This window comes from Atractosteus spatula, chromosome 6 (genome assembly GCF_055471065.1).
Source record: "Atractosteus spatula isolate fAtrSpa1 chromosome 6, fAtrSpa1.hap1, whole genome shotgun sequence".
Lineage (NCBI taxonomy): Eukaryota > Metazoa > Chordata > Actinopteri > Semionotiformes > Lepisosteidae > Atractosteus > Atractosteus spatula.
Window position 1 is genome coordinate 15,770,993 of NC_142711.1, and position 15,780 is coordinate 15,786,772.

Here is a 15,780-nt window from a genome sequence, read left to right on the forward strand (position 1 = left end):
CCCAATGGTAGATTTGCTATAAACTAAAATGAGCAAATATATATAACCAAATATGTTCCTAATGCCAGAGTTCTTCACTGTGAAACTATTATTTCCCTGAATTCTGAATTAAATTCAGACTCCTGAGAATGTGCTCCCTGTACAGTAAAATATGCAGGAGAAATGCCAGGTGTCTTATCTGCTTCAATAGCTCTAGGTTTCGTTTTTGAAGAAATGGTTTTTGACTCCAGAGGAAGTAGAGTCGAGAGTGTGAATAACCACAAGAATGCAAGTTCACAAAAACAAACCGTATATCAGCCTTATCAAGTAACATGCTGTCAGTAGGTGACGTATGAAGAGAGTTCAGGATATTTGGAGGAAACGTGTTGTCTAACAGCATTTTGAAGATGGCAAGTTGAGTGTGCCTGCTTGCACTAGGCCATTATATGTGGGTATAATTGTAACATGTGATTAGTGAGTCAGAAACAGATCAAAAATGAAGTGGGACATGTAAATTTTGCACACATCCAGCATTGCAATATTACTTCTTAACCACACTGTTGAAGGTATTGCGGGGATCTGCTAATTCAACCTTCACCAAAGGTTATGCTAACATGCAATAAAGCTGATTTGCTTTAGTAGCTCCAGCAACTTCCGCTACATAACAAAAAACAGGACCAACAGCCATAAACAAACAACACAGGATAAAGCAGATCAATGACTGTTGCACACCAAAGGACAGGACAAATATCCATAACAAACCATAAAACTGTGAAACCAAACTTCTTTCTGAGCCCATACTGTATATAAGGGTCAGAAACCCCTTCCAGGGTGTCCGTTCTGTGGGGCAGACCCAGCGCACGTTGCTGTCCTTATTGAGCTCAATAAACCTGAATTTGCACAAGACGATGTCCTGCTCCTCTGATGAAGAATTTCCCACAACAAATAATAAACTCTCTATTGACACAGCAAGACACGATGCAGCAGGGACTCCCCAATAAAACGAGACACAGACAGGCAAAGCATAGAGCTTAAAAATGAGAGTAGACATGATATCACCCTCAACTGCAACAAGCAGAGTCGAAGGGGAGCTCACGAGCTCAGACAATACTTTCAACTTCACTTACTTTTAAGGTCAAACGTTGTCCAGCGGTTTAGGTCAAGTTAATGCATTAGTGTTCCTCAATTGGAGTATAGAAATTGCATGTTAATCAGGCTGAGAAGGGTGGTCATCTGTGATAAGTAAACCTGTGTCAAACATTTTCCTTTGTGTGATTCAATTCTATTTAAAGTTCTCAAGTTGTTTCCTTGGGAAAACATTTAAATAAATTGTAGCATTGCAATATATATATAAATATTTTTTTAAAGAGAATTCGTAAACTGGTTTGTAATTGTATATGATTATTTTCTCTGTACAATGCTACAATGTTTATAGCATAACTATGCTATAGTACTACTATAGCATATAGTCTAGTATTCTGCAGTTTCCCTCATGGGATTAATAAACTATCTAACCTTTTTAGGATTTTTTAAGCAGGGCACGTTATCAAGTTTTTTGCTCCATTTGTACATTTGTAAGGCACTTACAACACCTACTATTTAGATTCCTCAAACTGTGAACAGTTTGAGAACAAAAACAAGTTTTATGGAAATATTTACCACTATGGAAAAAATCGCTGTTACAGACGGTGCGTCGAGCTAATGTAACATTGTGTTTTCCAGGGAGAAGGCAGGGGTAAACCTTCGTGTAGTTGGTTCTTCACAAATTGGTTCTTCACGTACAGCGACATTACGTACAGGGAATCCCTGTTGCGGAAAGGCGGGGGGGTTCGTGAAAAAAAAAATCGTGGATATATAATTAAATAATGATTCGCTAATGATTTTTCGGACCGTGGGTGTCGCCAGAAGAAAAATTTAGGAGCGGGGGGGCGATTTCCGGGAGATTATGGATCACTTGCGGGAGTCAGGGAGAAGACGCTCGTTTCCGGGAGATTCCCAGAACTTCCGGGAGATTTGGGATAATTGCAGAGACCGAGGGTTAGGAGTAACGTCTTCCCGAACTTGGGCAGGTGTAGGTTTGTGTCCGAAAGTCCCTTTCAGGACACGATCCAGTGTGGGTGATCCTGGATAATAAACTGTACTGAACTGTTCTGGCACCCAGGAAGTCTGGCGAGAAAATGAAGTGTTAAATTAGTATGTGTAGACACGTTTGTACATCTTCAGGGCCTCTGTGATATTCCTTTCCGGTACGGTGCTTTTTTTTTAATCCTGGAGCAAATGGGTGGTTTGGAGACGCCACTCAGCAGAACTCGGGACTGGTGATCATCTTCAATTTCCATCCGTAACTGACACAGTAATGGAGCACCTGTTACTACTGTACATACCTGGCTCAATTTCTAAGCAAAACACATGAAAATCAAAACAGATTTCCAGGGGGTTCTGAGTTGGAAACAACACAATACAAGCTTTGGCATTGTGCTTCGATCAGTGTTTCTGAAAACTCTTTGAAAATCTTGTGTTTATGGACCTTTGCACTGATTGCTCCTGAAAAACAGTTAGGCAGTTAACTGCAGAGCCTGTAAATGTCTGGCACCAACCAGACAAATGTAGGCGAGAGTGGGGCTTGTGTAAGGCCAATATGGCTGACTGAGCACCATTTCTTTACATTCTTTATTGTAACACATAATAGGTTTATTCCATGCTGAAAAAAAGAAGAAAGAGAACACAACGTTTCGGCCGTGGAGCCTTCTTCAGGTGTGGAACAAACTTCTTCCTGTTTGTTAACAGGAAGTTTATTGTAACACTTCCTGTTAACAAACAGCCTTGCCCGTCCTGTTGCTCTGACACCTCAGGCTGCTTCACTGCTGGAACAGAAGCTTGAGTTTCTGAGAACAGCCAGCGAAGCCCCTGATTTGCCCCCCTGCTCGCTCACTGCAGTGACCATGTCACTGCCCACTGTGCCAACTGCTCCTGTGCGAGGACTGGTCAGCAGGTGAACTCCAAACGCGGGTGGAATTATTCTAGCGCCAGTCTGCTCGTCTAATGTTGAAATTGAGCTCTTGTGTAAGCAAAGACTGCTGCCCGAGGATGTTTGTTCCCTCAAATTGCAAGCTGCCCCTCTCGTACAAACTGCAGAAGGGATTCAGTTGAAACCTGGAGGATGGAATCACACTGGAACCTGCTTCTGTCTTGCCGCTCAGACTGCAGGTCTTCATGGGTGTCCTATATGTGATGTGAAGAATCTACAGAAACACCCAGACCCCTGTAGTGCTGGCCAGGGTCACCCGTGCAGTCCGCACTGCGTCTGTTCCAACTACCACTCTGTATCGCCTCTTTCATCAATGTTAAATTATGTCTCTTGGTTAATCTGTTGTTGTTCCTGTGTTTGGTACTTCCCTCTTTTTGCATGATCTTTTAATTGAACAACTTTACTTAGTATACTGTAGTACGTTATTCAATGGTGTAGGGTTCGAATGTGTGCAAATTTCGCAGCTGGGGACTGTTCTCTGCCTTGAACCCTCAGGAATGTGGAAGCACTACCATATTTCATTCGAACTGGTTTAAAATAGTGTAAAATCCTAACTCTGTGAAGTTGGCCCCCCTACAGATGGCACAAACGATGAAAACCACCTGATTCGTTAGTGCTACATTTGTGCTGATTTGTAAATTTGTAAATGCGCCTTGTTTTTTTAGGAGTCGTGATGTCACTCAGCCCCCCTGCAACATCATAGGGGAACGGGACCGGTCTCATTCGTTAGTGCTACATTTGTGCCCGTTTGTGCCATTGAAAGTAACTTCCCAGCTGCTATAACTGTAACAAGGGGGTGTGATTCGTGATTGGATTGTTCATTCCATCACATTTTAACTATAGTTAGTTAAAATGTTATATAGTTATATAGTTCATTTTTACTTATTTTGTATTTGCTTTTTTAACTAAGGATTTTCTTCTACAGGTTTTATTTTGTACTGGTGTCTTGTGCCTACACGAAGAGTGACAATTTATGGGTCATTTCGATTGAATATGCTAGCATCTTGTAGCGCTCAAGAACTATAGCTGGTCAATTCTGACTTAATGAAATTGATTAACTTAATAAGTTGATCAGAGCTCACGTTCCAGATCTTTAGATATTTATGATGTAAACCTTAAAAAGATTATTTAAAATTAGAAGAGTCGATTTCCTGGTTTTTTAAAGAAACAGCTGGATAAGATCTACCAATCAGGACAGGAGGCACTTCTTTACACAGAGGGTGGTGGGGGTGTGGAACAAGCTATCCAGCCATGTTGTTGAAGCTGATACCCTGGCTTCTTTCAAGAAACAGCTGGATGAGATCCTGAGATCAGTTACTAATTACTAAATGGAACAGATGGGCCGATTGGCCTCCTCTTGTCTGTAGCCTTTCTTATGCTCTCATATCCTTTAAACCCTGCTGGACTGTGGCCCTCCAAGACTTGAGGTGGCTCCCAAGGGGAGGGGAGCAGTCACAGCTCTTGCTGATCTAAGTGAGAGCGGTCAAACTCTAATGATTAAAGCTCCCTAGATTAGGTTGAGTAGGGTTAGCTCTAGTACACCAGACATCAGCACCATTGCAAGCAGTACTCTTAAACCACCAAAACACTCTGTCAGCCATTGTCACCTCTTGAAGGTCTTGGTGCTCTTTTTCTCTTTTTTTTTTTGTTTTTCTTAGGTTAGAAAAGGAAACGTAGGAATCTAGCATCTTTATCAGAGAAGGATGTCCACTTGCATCGTGAACAACGGCAGCACCTGCCCTGGTGATCTCCTGACCCCCGAGGTGGACACAGTGCTGAGACACATCCAACAGAGCTGAGTCTGGGCAAGAGACCGGCACACGAGAGGGCCTGATTTCTGCAACGTCTTGTGTGTTTGCGAAGATAATAGAGTTGACAAGTGTTGGGTGGGATGTAATAAAACAGGAAATACAAGACATTGAAAGACATTTTTTTTTTATCAAATTGTTTATTAAAAAGCATCAGGTATTAAAAATAGACAAACATAACATTACAAATGCCTGATAAGGTGTGCCACAGCACGACAGAATTCTGGTATATTCTGAAGCTCTGATCCTAATGATCAGTCTGTGTCCAGTACAGTACGTCAGTCTTTGATGTCATTTAGAACGAGGCTTGTCTGTTCATGGGCCAAAATGAATGTTTCAGTTGATGGTGAACTCAGGAGGGGGATGAGTTCCTGTGTAACTGTCCAGTTTGCAGTAGAGGGACTGAATCCACAGCCTTTTCCTACCCACTCCATCGCACAATTCTGCGACAGTCAGTCCCTGAATTATATACCGGATGATTAGAAGAATCAATATAGCGACACATGAGCTGGTGACATCAAGTACAGCTCTGTAGCACACTGGAGAGGCTGCAGATGGAGAAGGCTGATGTTGAAACATACTGTATGCCGTGATTACACTGTTTTGGTTGGTAAATCAGCAGGAAACTTCAGTAAGAACCAGCTCCTTCACAAGCTGGAGAGGATCGTCCCTGCTGCAGCAGCTTCCAGAGTTTGAGAGATACTTTCTGCCCCCACACATCTTAATGATCCAATGATACTGAACAGTTTTTCTGGCAAATTCGTTAGTGAATTACTAGAAAAATAAAAGGTCTTTAGCTCTTTTGCAGGTGACACAGGCCATTTTAATTTTCAAGCACAGGAAATGTCTTTCACATTTTTCTTGATTTCTCATCGATTTGTTTTTTAAATCTGTGCACAATTTTTATTTTTATCTTATTCTTTGTCTTAAATGATGATCTGTATACACCTGTCTCCTCTGAAAAGGAAAGTCAAAGCATGAAAAATTAAGCTAGCTAGGACAGGAAACAGAGGACAAGTCGACTGTCATTGTTTCACGTTTCTTTTTAACAGTGCATTTCTACAAATGTGAGGAGAGTGCTTGTCAAGCATATAACACCTGTGAAAGTCTAAGGCTAATACATACAGTATGTCCTATGCAAAGCAGGGTGAAGAACAGGGCAATTTCCCAATTCTTTCTGGCACACAGACGGGATGTAGCACAGTCGAGAAGAACCTGTTCAAGGTGCTTCTTATCCTGTGACTCAATAGTCCCTGGCAGACCTGAAGCAGAGACAGAGAGAGATGGAGATGAAGCAAAGTGAATGTTAATGAGCTGCACTGACTGATGGGACCTGGGAAACACGGTGATGGAACTCCGCATCATTGAGGTACCCACAGAACTGGGAGACTCTTCACTGAGGGATAGAGATGTGAATTTGCAGTTTCTGTCTTCACTGTACACAAATTGTAAACTGCACACGACAACAGCTGCACATCATGCTGGGATTTGTTAAAGCAGGGGCTGAACCTGCTGAACGCAGCTCTGGACATCTTCGCTGGGTCTTCTATTTCAGGATCTGAAGCTGCTGGAAAGTTCCCTCGTATCCTTTGCTTTAAATCTCCACCAGCTATGTTGCCAGCCTTCCTGGGACTAGTACTGTCGGTCCTGTTTGAAAATTACTTCCTTTCCTACAGACACATGGCATTGGGGGGAAAAAGGATCAAGTCTGTCCCTCCCTGAAGAACCTGATAACTGAATATCCGAGTGGTCTTTGAACCACTAGACACACAGAGGCTGGTGAAAAGGCAGGAAGGGGCTCTGTTTTCTAGATAATGTACTGCCTACTGTGTCATCTCTCCAGTTTGAAAAGATTAACTGTTAAGATTAACACAGTAGGACAGCCTATCCCAGTGGTCCTGAGCTCCATTTATACAACATCAAGACAAGCCAGAGCCCCACGGTGTCAGGAGACGGAGTGTGGGGGTTCCTAGCATAGCGCCATTGTCTGAGCTGCAGCCAGACCAGCTACACCTGTTTCTCCTGCTGTGAGTCAACTGCACGAGGCCTTAATGAGGGACAGCACTGCTCAGAATAAAGGACAAGCAGGGGCACCTGTTTCAAGACATGATCCTCCAGACTCTCTCAAAACTGTGCCCTGTCCACAAACAGAGCGTACCCAGGACTAAAACCTTCATTGAATATCTTCTATGAGGGGTCAAATACCAACATTAATTGGATCATTCTGTGGTTAGAATTTTTTTGGAGGCAGAACTGGTATAGAATTTCTGCTAATAGTATTTGTATTGAAGTCGCAAAAATAACAACAAAAAAATACATCTGCATTGTCTCGGAAGACAATATTTGGTCCTGCATTGAGAGCTAGACTTCTGGGACTGGGATCTGTTCAAAGTTATCACTTGCATAACTGAGTGTCACTGTGCACAAGACACTCTAGCCTGTTATTTTGCTCCAGAAGGATTCACGTGTCACTTACTCTGTAACAGGAAGTGACATCACCCAAAACACTAGAACCCAAAAGAATTGGTATTTCCTGCGGCAGAAGTTTCTATTGCTGGGAGTGGCATCGTGTGGCCTGATACATCCCTGTTCAAATACGGTCAAAGACTGACAACCCCACCAGATTCTCCATTTTAGCTGCTTTCCTCATTGGTTCTCCTCTAAGCACAAGAAATGGTGTTTTCCACTGTTCAGCTGCTATGCAGCAGGTAATCCAACAGCCCCAGAAGTGAAATTTTTTCAATTTCCATAATTCCTTGAGCACCTTATCCCAGCAATAAGACGTGCTTTTTAAAGTTTAAATGAAACAAATAGCTACAAGTGCATAGAATTAGTGATGGGACATCGACAGTGTCAGTGCAGTGGGCAACAATGTAGAAGACATGACGGGTGAACATGCTGACATGTTTACACATTTATTGCTGTAGGACAGATACTTGCCTGTTCATTTTTTCTTGGCGCACAGGATCACACCTATAATTATAAAAAAAAGCAGGATTCCCAACACAATCCATGGGTATTGAGGGTTTTTTTCCACATCAACAGTTACTAAAAATCAAAGGGAAAACAAAGAGAGAGAGAAATTAATATATTACAGTACATTAACACTGCACTGAGAGAGAGGGGTTAATACAGTCCAGACACACTGACTGGACACTACGGTACATTAACACTGCACTGAGAGAGAGGGGTTAATACAGTACAGACACACTGACTGGACACTCCAGTACATTAACACTGCACTGAGAGAGAGGGGTTAATACAGTACAGACACACTGACTGGACACTCCAGTACATTAATACTGCACTGAGAGAGAGGAGTTAATACAGCACAGACACACTGACTGGACACTCTAGTACATTAACACTGCACTGAGAGAGAGGGGTTAATACAATACAGATACACACACTGACTCCTGTTAGAGATCCTGGCCCAGTGTATGTCTGTTTGTTGGTCTCCAAGTCCCCGAAGTTACACATCCTCCCAGCTCATCACACTGATGTTAAACAGAGCTCACACGAGGACCGAGGTGCAGGAAAGGCAACAGGTGAGGTCCTGGGGCTTGATCAGAGCATCATGCAGTCAAACTGGTATTAATGACTACGAGTGGAGTCTATAGGAACTAGAGCAGCACATTTTGTCCAGCAATTGCTGTGTTTTTCACAGAATTCACCTAAGTGCCCCACTTCCATCTGGGAGATTCCCATGTGTCCTCAGGTATAATGGTAACAGACTCGGGAAATCTTTCATCCTCTTTCAAATCTCACTCTCAAACAATGTAGAATTTAACTCACTGCTGTACTGTCTTCTTTGTTGGTGATATTTGCTTGTTTTTTTCCTGGATTGTTGTATTAGACTCTGCTGTACACTCCTTTCCCCATGGGGATAATAAAGCTTGAATTTAATATCAGTGCATCACTCTGCTTGTTTGCTCACTGGCCTGCAGATGGTCACACACAACTGTGATTCATCGCTGTTAAAGTCCTTCCAAGCCTGTGCCACCCTGTACAGTCCACCTGGGGAGACTCACTGTTGCCTCCAACACTACCAGTGACCGACGCCACAAGGTGCTGTCATCTTGATTTCCATTAGGCTTGCCAATCAACTGCTTATATCACCTCGTCACCTGAGCGTACTCCATAGTCACCCATGTGATCTGCCCAACAGTGATCATCAAAAAGTGTCCAGAAACATTAAATGTGCAAATTCCTTATACAGTAGGGTCTCCACATCTGTACATTTAACATTCACAAATTCGCTTCCAACGGGGTCTTGGATGGAAGAAGAGCAGTTTGGGATGAAACTGAGCCAAAAGACGTTAAGAACAACTTGCAAAACACACAAGTGCACAACAATGCACAACACACTAGGATCGTGAGATGACTCTAGCTAGTGAGTGAGCCTCTTCCTGCCCCCTCATGAGTACCCACTACCCAGCATCCATGTCTCAGCATGGTCTTGTTTTTATATTGTAACGAGTGGATCCCAGTTCTGTGTGGGCAGTGTGGGGGATGACAGGCTGGAGAGGACTTCACTGGCTCTCTGACTGTCTTCTTGCTCTTTTGATTACAGTGGGGGGTGCTAATCACTGAGGCAGAGAGAGAAAGTGCAGGCATCCACTGGATGCACAGGAGGGATTCATGTAATTAATTGTAGTTGATTCCTGAGAGTTTGTGATTATTGATGTCTGATTTAGTTTATTCATATTATTTTAATGACTTTAAAGCCAATGCATCAGTACTTTATCATCATACAAGGGAGGGTTAACCATACACATTATATAATGTGTACATTAAGCAACGATATAGCATACACTTGGTTATATGCTTATGTAGCTATTTGAGATAGTTCTCTGCACCAAACCCTTGCAAATGTCAAGCCTCTATTGTACTTTATATTCTTTAAAGCATATAAAAATGGTGAAACATTATTTTTGATAGCGTAGAGTGATGCAAAACTCTCTGATAGAACCTTATACTGCATAGTGTGTCTTTATGCACATACAACACATACAGACACAGGCAGATACATAGATGAACACACATACTGTGCGCAGCCTCCACTTTTAGAAAACACAACCTCTCACCTGTAACACAATTGTCTGGAGCCGAGAGAGTCATCATGTTCTGGTCAGCTGGGTTCCTGGCTATGCAATAATACATGTGGCTTCTTCCTTGCATGTGCACGCTGACTCTCAGGGTTTTATCGTGAGATGGTATAGCTTCTTGGTGGTCATGATATTGGGAGATGGTTTGGTTCAGTTTGACATTGTCTTTTTCTCCATTCCAGAACAGACTCACCTGTCTTCCATTCTCCACGGAGCACTCTGCAGTGCATGCGTCTTTGAGAATCCTCACCTGGGGCTTCGACACCGGCTCTGCACACACAGACACCTCACATATCACAGAGCTGCTACAGCGAGAGGGACAGAGAGAACTTTCACTGACTGTACTTACTGTAGACAGTGAGGGTGAATATCTCTCTGACTGTTCTTACTGTAGACTGTGAGGGTGAATTTCTCACTGACTGTTCTTACTGTAGACAGTGAGGGTGAATTTCTCACTGACTGTTCTTACTGTAGACTGTGAGGGTGAATATCTCTCTGACTGTTCTTACTGTAGACTGTGAGGGTGAATTTCTCACTGACTGTTCTTACTGTAGACAGTGAGGGTGAATATCTCTCTGACTGTTCTTACTGTAGACTGTGAGGGTGAATTTCTCACTGACTGTTCTTACTGTAGACAGTGAGGGTGAATATCTCTCTGACTGTTCTTACTGTAGACTGTGAGAGTGAATATCTCTCTGACTGTTCTTACTGTAGACAGTGAGGGTGAATATCTCTCTGACTGTTCTTACTGTAGACAGTGAGGGTGAATTTCTCACTGACTGTTCTTACTGTAGACAGTGAGGGTGAATTTCTCTCTGACTGTTCTTACTGTAGACAGTGAGGGTGAATATCTCTCTGACTGTTCTTACTGTAGACTGTGAGGGTGAATTTCTCACTGACTGTTCTTACTGTAGACAGTGAGGGTGAATATCTCTCTGACTGTTCTTACTGTAGACAGTGAGGGTGAATTTCTCACTGACTGTTCTTACTGTAGACAGTGAGGATGAATTTCTCACTGTTCTTACTGTAGACTGTGAGGGTGAACATCTCTCTGACTGTTCTTACTATAGACTGTGAGGGTGAATATCTCTCTGACTGTTCTTACTATAGACAGTGAGGATGAATTTCTCTCTGACTGTTCTTATTGTAGACAGTGAGGGTGAATTTCTCACTGACTGTTCTTACTGTAGACAGTGAGGATGAATTTCTCTCTGACTGTTCTTATTGTAGACAGTGAGGGTGAATTTCTCACTAACTGTTCTTACTGTAGACAGTGAGGATGAATTTCTCACTGTTCTTACTGTAGACTGTGAGGGTGAACATCTCTCTGACTGTTCTTACTATAGACTGTGAGGGTGAATATCTCTCTGACTGTTCTTACTATAGACAGTGAGGATGAATTTCTCTCTGACTGTTCTTACTGTAGACAGTGAGGGTGAATTTCTCACTGACTGTTCTTACTGTAGACAGTGAGGATGAATTTCTCTCTGACTGCTCTTACTGTAGACTGTGAGGGTGAATTTCTCACTGACTGTTCTTACTGTAGACAGTGAGGGTGAATTTCTCACTGACTGTTCTTACTGTAGACTGTGAGGGTGAATATCTCACTGACTGTTCTTACTGTAGACAGTGAGGGTGAATTTCTCACTGACTGTTCTTACTGTAGACTGTGAGGGTGAATATCTCACTGACTGTTCTTACTGTAGACAGTGAGGGTGAATTTCTCACTGACTGTTCTTACTGTAGACTGTGAGGGTGAATATCTCACTGACTGTTCTTACTGTAGACAGTAAGGGTGAATTTCTCTCTGACTGTTCTTACTGTAGATGGTGAGGGTGAATTTCTCACTGACTGTACTTACTGTAGACTGTGAGGGTGAATTTCTTCACTGTATTATCCACCTCTAGTTCATACTCTCCAGAGTCCCCAGTTGTTATATTTGTGATGGTGATCCGTCTAGTCTTTTTATCCCAGTGCACTCTCCCTTTAAACCTTGTGCCACGATTACTGGTATCTTCAGGGACAGTGAAAACAGTTTTTCCACTGTATCTTAAGTATCCATTATGTGTTACCGAAACGTTGAAAGTGAATGAGCCTCCTTCTTTGGCATTTTCTGCATTCTCAGCCTGGTAGAGGGAAAGGCCTGAAACACAGAGGGCATGAGATCAGAAGACCACTCAAGCAACAGCTGGTTCAGTCCTCAGATCAATGAGCTAAAAGGGAAGCACTCTGATGTGGCCAACCAAAAAAAAATGAAAGAGACTTTAAAAAAAGCATTTTAACAGCACTTCCCCTGCAAGTGTCTGTACGTTCGAAGGAAAACCTGCTATAAAACAACAGCTACAGAAGTGCTGCCACACAGACCACAGAGAAACACGGAGATGTTCCGAGTTCACCTTTAATATCAAACCTGAGATGTTCAGTCTTATTCCCATCAGCTGTTCCCACCACCTCAGGAGACTGTCTCCAGAATCGACTTGGCAGTGTTTTGCCCAGTGTGAATGTAAGGAAAATGCTGTCTGTCCCCCAGTAACACAAAATGCTATACACCCCTTAGGTTTACAAGCCACCGTGTTGAAGTTAGTCAGCATATTTTAGTGTTCTTTTCTTCAGTCCAGATTTTGTCTGCATTTATTTTCTTTCACCCAGGAGAGTTCAGCTTTAGTGTCAAAGACTCAATTAAAATATGCATTTTGAAAAATGTGTGACCATTATTTGGAATTCAGCAAAATGGGACATGATTGGAAGAGTCACAGACAACCTGATGAATACTGTTATCCCAGATAGTGGCCTGATCTACATTTAGCATGTAGATCAAAAATACTTTCTACAGTAAGTCATCGTATGAGTGATCTCACTGACTGAATTCATACTCCACAGGCTTTTTCAAGAACTGAAACCCAAATTCAAGTTTACGCTTAAAGACATCAGAGAAAACATAAACAGCACTTGCCACTCAATAAAAGATTGGCCAACTAACCCCAGATGTCTCAGCTCCAAAACCACGGCCAAGGGGAAGAATGGCTCCACATGGGCTGAAGCACATGCTCCGTTTGCCACTTAGCTCCCCAGATGGTTAGTATCTTCCTAGCAGGCGTACCATGAACATTGAACATGTTGTCGTTAATGCATAAACTGAGGTGGCAGCTCAAGCCGTTTACACATTTTGTGAGCTTCCAAACCTGCTTTTCATAGGTGCTTCACAGGTTGCTGCAACAACCTCCCCTTCACAGCAGGTCTTCTGTACTCCTCGGTCTCCCTGATGACGGACGATCATATCTCCCAGATGATAGCTGCCCAGTTCCCTTTTCACCTTATGTACTGCATGGTGTGCAGGGAACGTGTCAAGAGTAGTGAGGATCAAAGATCTCTCAAACCCCAGTGCTCACCGTTTTACCTCTCCTGGCCCAGATTTCACTGACATTTCTGTCTGATTCCTCTCACAGAGATTCCACAACCCGATTTCACACCTCTCCCTCAGATCTCCATTCCTTTGGATGTACTTTCTTACCTGCCCTGTTCTCATGTGTTTTATATCCCTGCTGCCCTCCTCTCCCTCCCTGACAGATCAATATCCCTGCTGCCCTCCCCTCTCCTCACAGATTAATATCCCTGCTACTCTCCTCTCACTCCTCACAGATTAATATCCCTGCTACTCTCCTCTCACTCCTCACAGATCAATATCCCTGCTACTCTCCTCTCACTCCTCACAGATTAATATCCCTGCTACTCTCCTCTCACTCCTCACAGATTAATATCCCTGCTACTCTCCTCTCACTCCTCACAGATCAATATCCCTGCTACTCTCCTCTCACTCCTCACAGATTCATATCCCTGCTACTCTCCTCTCACTCCTCACAGATTCATATCCCTGCTGCCCTCCTCTCACTCCTCACAGATTAATATCCCTGCTACTCTCCTCTCACTCCTCACAGATTCATATCCCTGCTACTCTCCTCTCTCCTTTAGAGAGTTATATCCCTGTTACCCTCCTCTCTCTCCCTAATAGATTTATATTCCTTCTCCCCTCCAATCTCTCCCTCAGAGACCTATATAACTCCTAACCTCCTCTCTCTCCTTACATATTTATATCCCCGATACCCTCCTCTCCTGCCCTCACAGATTTAAATCCCTGCTACTCTCTTCTCTCCTCAGATTTATATCCTTTCTACCCTCCTCTATCTTCCTCACAGATTTATATCTCTGCTTCACTCCTTTCTCTCCTCACTGATATATATCCCTGCTACCCTCCTCTCTCCCTCACATATTTGTATCCGTGATACCCTCCTCTCTCTCCTTCACAGATGTACAACCAAACTCCTCTCCTCTCACTCCCTCTCCTTGAATCTTCCTCCTTCCTCCTGTCTCTCCCTCGCAGATGTATATCCCTGCTAACGTTCTCTCTCTCCCTCATAGATTTACACGCCTCTACCGTCTTCTCTCCCTCACACCTGAAGAGCTGAGATTCTACTTTTCTTTGTGGAATTCAGCTATTCCATTGCGTTTGACATTCCACTTGAAACTTTACCTTGCTGGTGTTGAAAATCATTGCTTGCCACGTTGCTTCATTGTGTCCTGGATGTTAAAACTAAATACAGTTCTGGATTTCTGGAGAGATGCTAATACTGTTTTTACTGTCCTATTATTGGACAAATGTAGACTTAGTGTACACTGTCAGCTCATCTCTCTTATTGACTCAGACACTAAGATTCATAGCAAAATGTGATTAACTTCGCCGATGCTTAATACAGTCACACTGGAGGATCAGAAGTGGGGTAAGAGAATAAAGTTTAAGGGTTAGAAGCTGCTTTGATGCTATATATCCCGGCAGAGGTGCGAGGGAGAGAAGAGAGGAAGGGACATGTCACGATTGTAGTCCCTCCTCCTTAAGGGCGCTCCGGCTCTTTTCACTTCGGACCTAATTTTGTGCACCTGCCCCTTGTTCCAGCCTCCTTCCCGTCCCCCTTAAAAGCCAGACAGTCAGTTCCAGGCTCTGCATCTGATTCCCATATCATGCGAGCCCGGGTCCTGATGCATCTGGCTCCGTCATGTTTTTAAGTCTCTGTTCTTGTTCCTGTTCCCCCTGCCGGTTCCGACCCGGTTCCTGGTTTTAATCTCTTGTTGGATGGATCACCTGGCTTTGGACTTTGCCCGTTTTTTGGACTCCCCGTCTGGATTACCTTTGGATTGTTTGCCTCGGCCACACCTCCCCCGTGCACCAGCGCACTTTGGACACGCCCCCCTTTTTTCATCCCCGTATTCCTGCATAACTTTTCCCCAGTGTTCAGATTGTGTCGTCCGCATAGGGTCCGAAAAGAACTGTTCCATTACAGGACAGAGGACTGCCAGAGGAGCAGTTCAGGAAGGATGAGGCAGAAGTGGTAGAGAAGGTTTTTAGAGAGGAGATTTTGCAGGAAGGAGTCTGGTGATACTTGTAATGAACAAAAACTTTTCACTTGGAGTTTTAAATAACTGCACCGTGACAATACAGAGGCACCCATGATCTCCAGAAGCATGTCTTTGGGGAGGTGTAAGGGAAACAGAGAAAACTCCTCACAAACCTGGACTGAATGTGCCGACTCCTTCTGCCAGGAGTCTGAGTCTGAAATTGAGACAACAGCAGCTGTGCGGTAGCCGTGATAACTCAGCACTCTTTCCCAGATGAAGCTAACAAACACATACGTCAAAAAAAAACCCATAGTTTTCTAAATGAGGATTGTTTATTAATGTTAGAGAACCTAGACAGCTCTATAAAAGAAAGCTAAATACCATTTGCTATTTTATGACTTCATCTTACAGCTACAGTACATGTATTATTCCTCTTTCCCTTTGTTAGGGTATCGCTACGGTAATAATA

The 15,780-nt window shown here is 43.2% G+C and overlaps 1 long non-coding RNA gene across 1 annotated transcript; it reads right to left on the reverse strand.

The window, feature by feature from the left end:
- Positions 1–4,935: 4,935 nt before the first annotated feature.
- Positions 4,936–12,079, reverse strand: LOC148832284 (uncharacterized). The gene is made up of 4 exons (XR_016091265.1): positions 11,785–12,079; positions 9,903–10,193; positions 7,756–7,863; positions 4,936–6,077 (listed from the first exon to the last, which is right to left on the reverse strand). It is a non-coding gene; the product is annotated as an uncharacterized LOC148832284 (long non-coding RNA).
- Between the last annotated feature and the right edge of the window lie 3,701 nt (positions 12,080–15,780).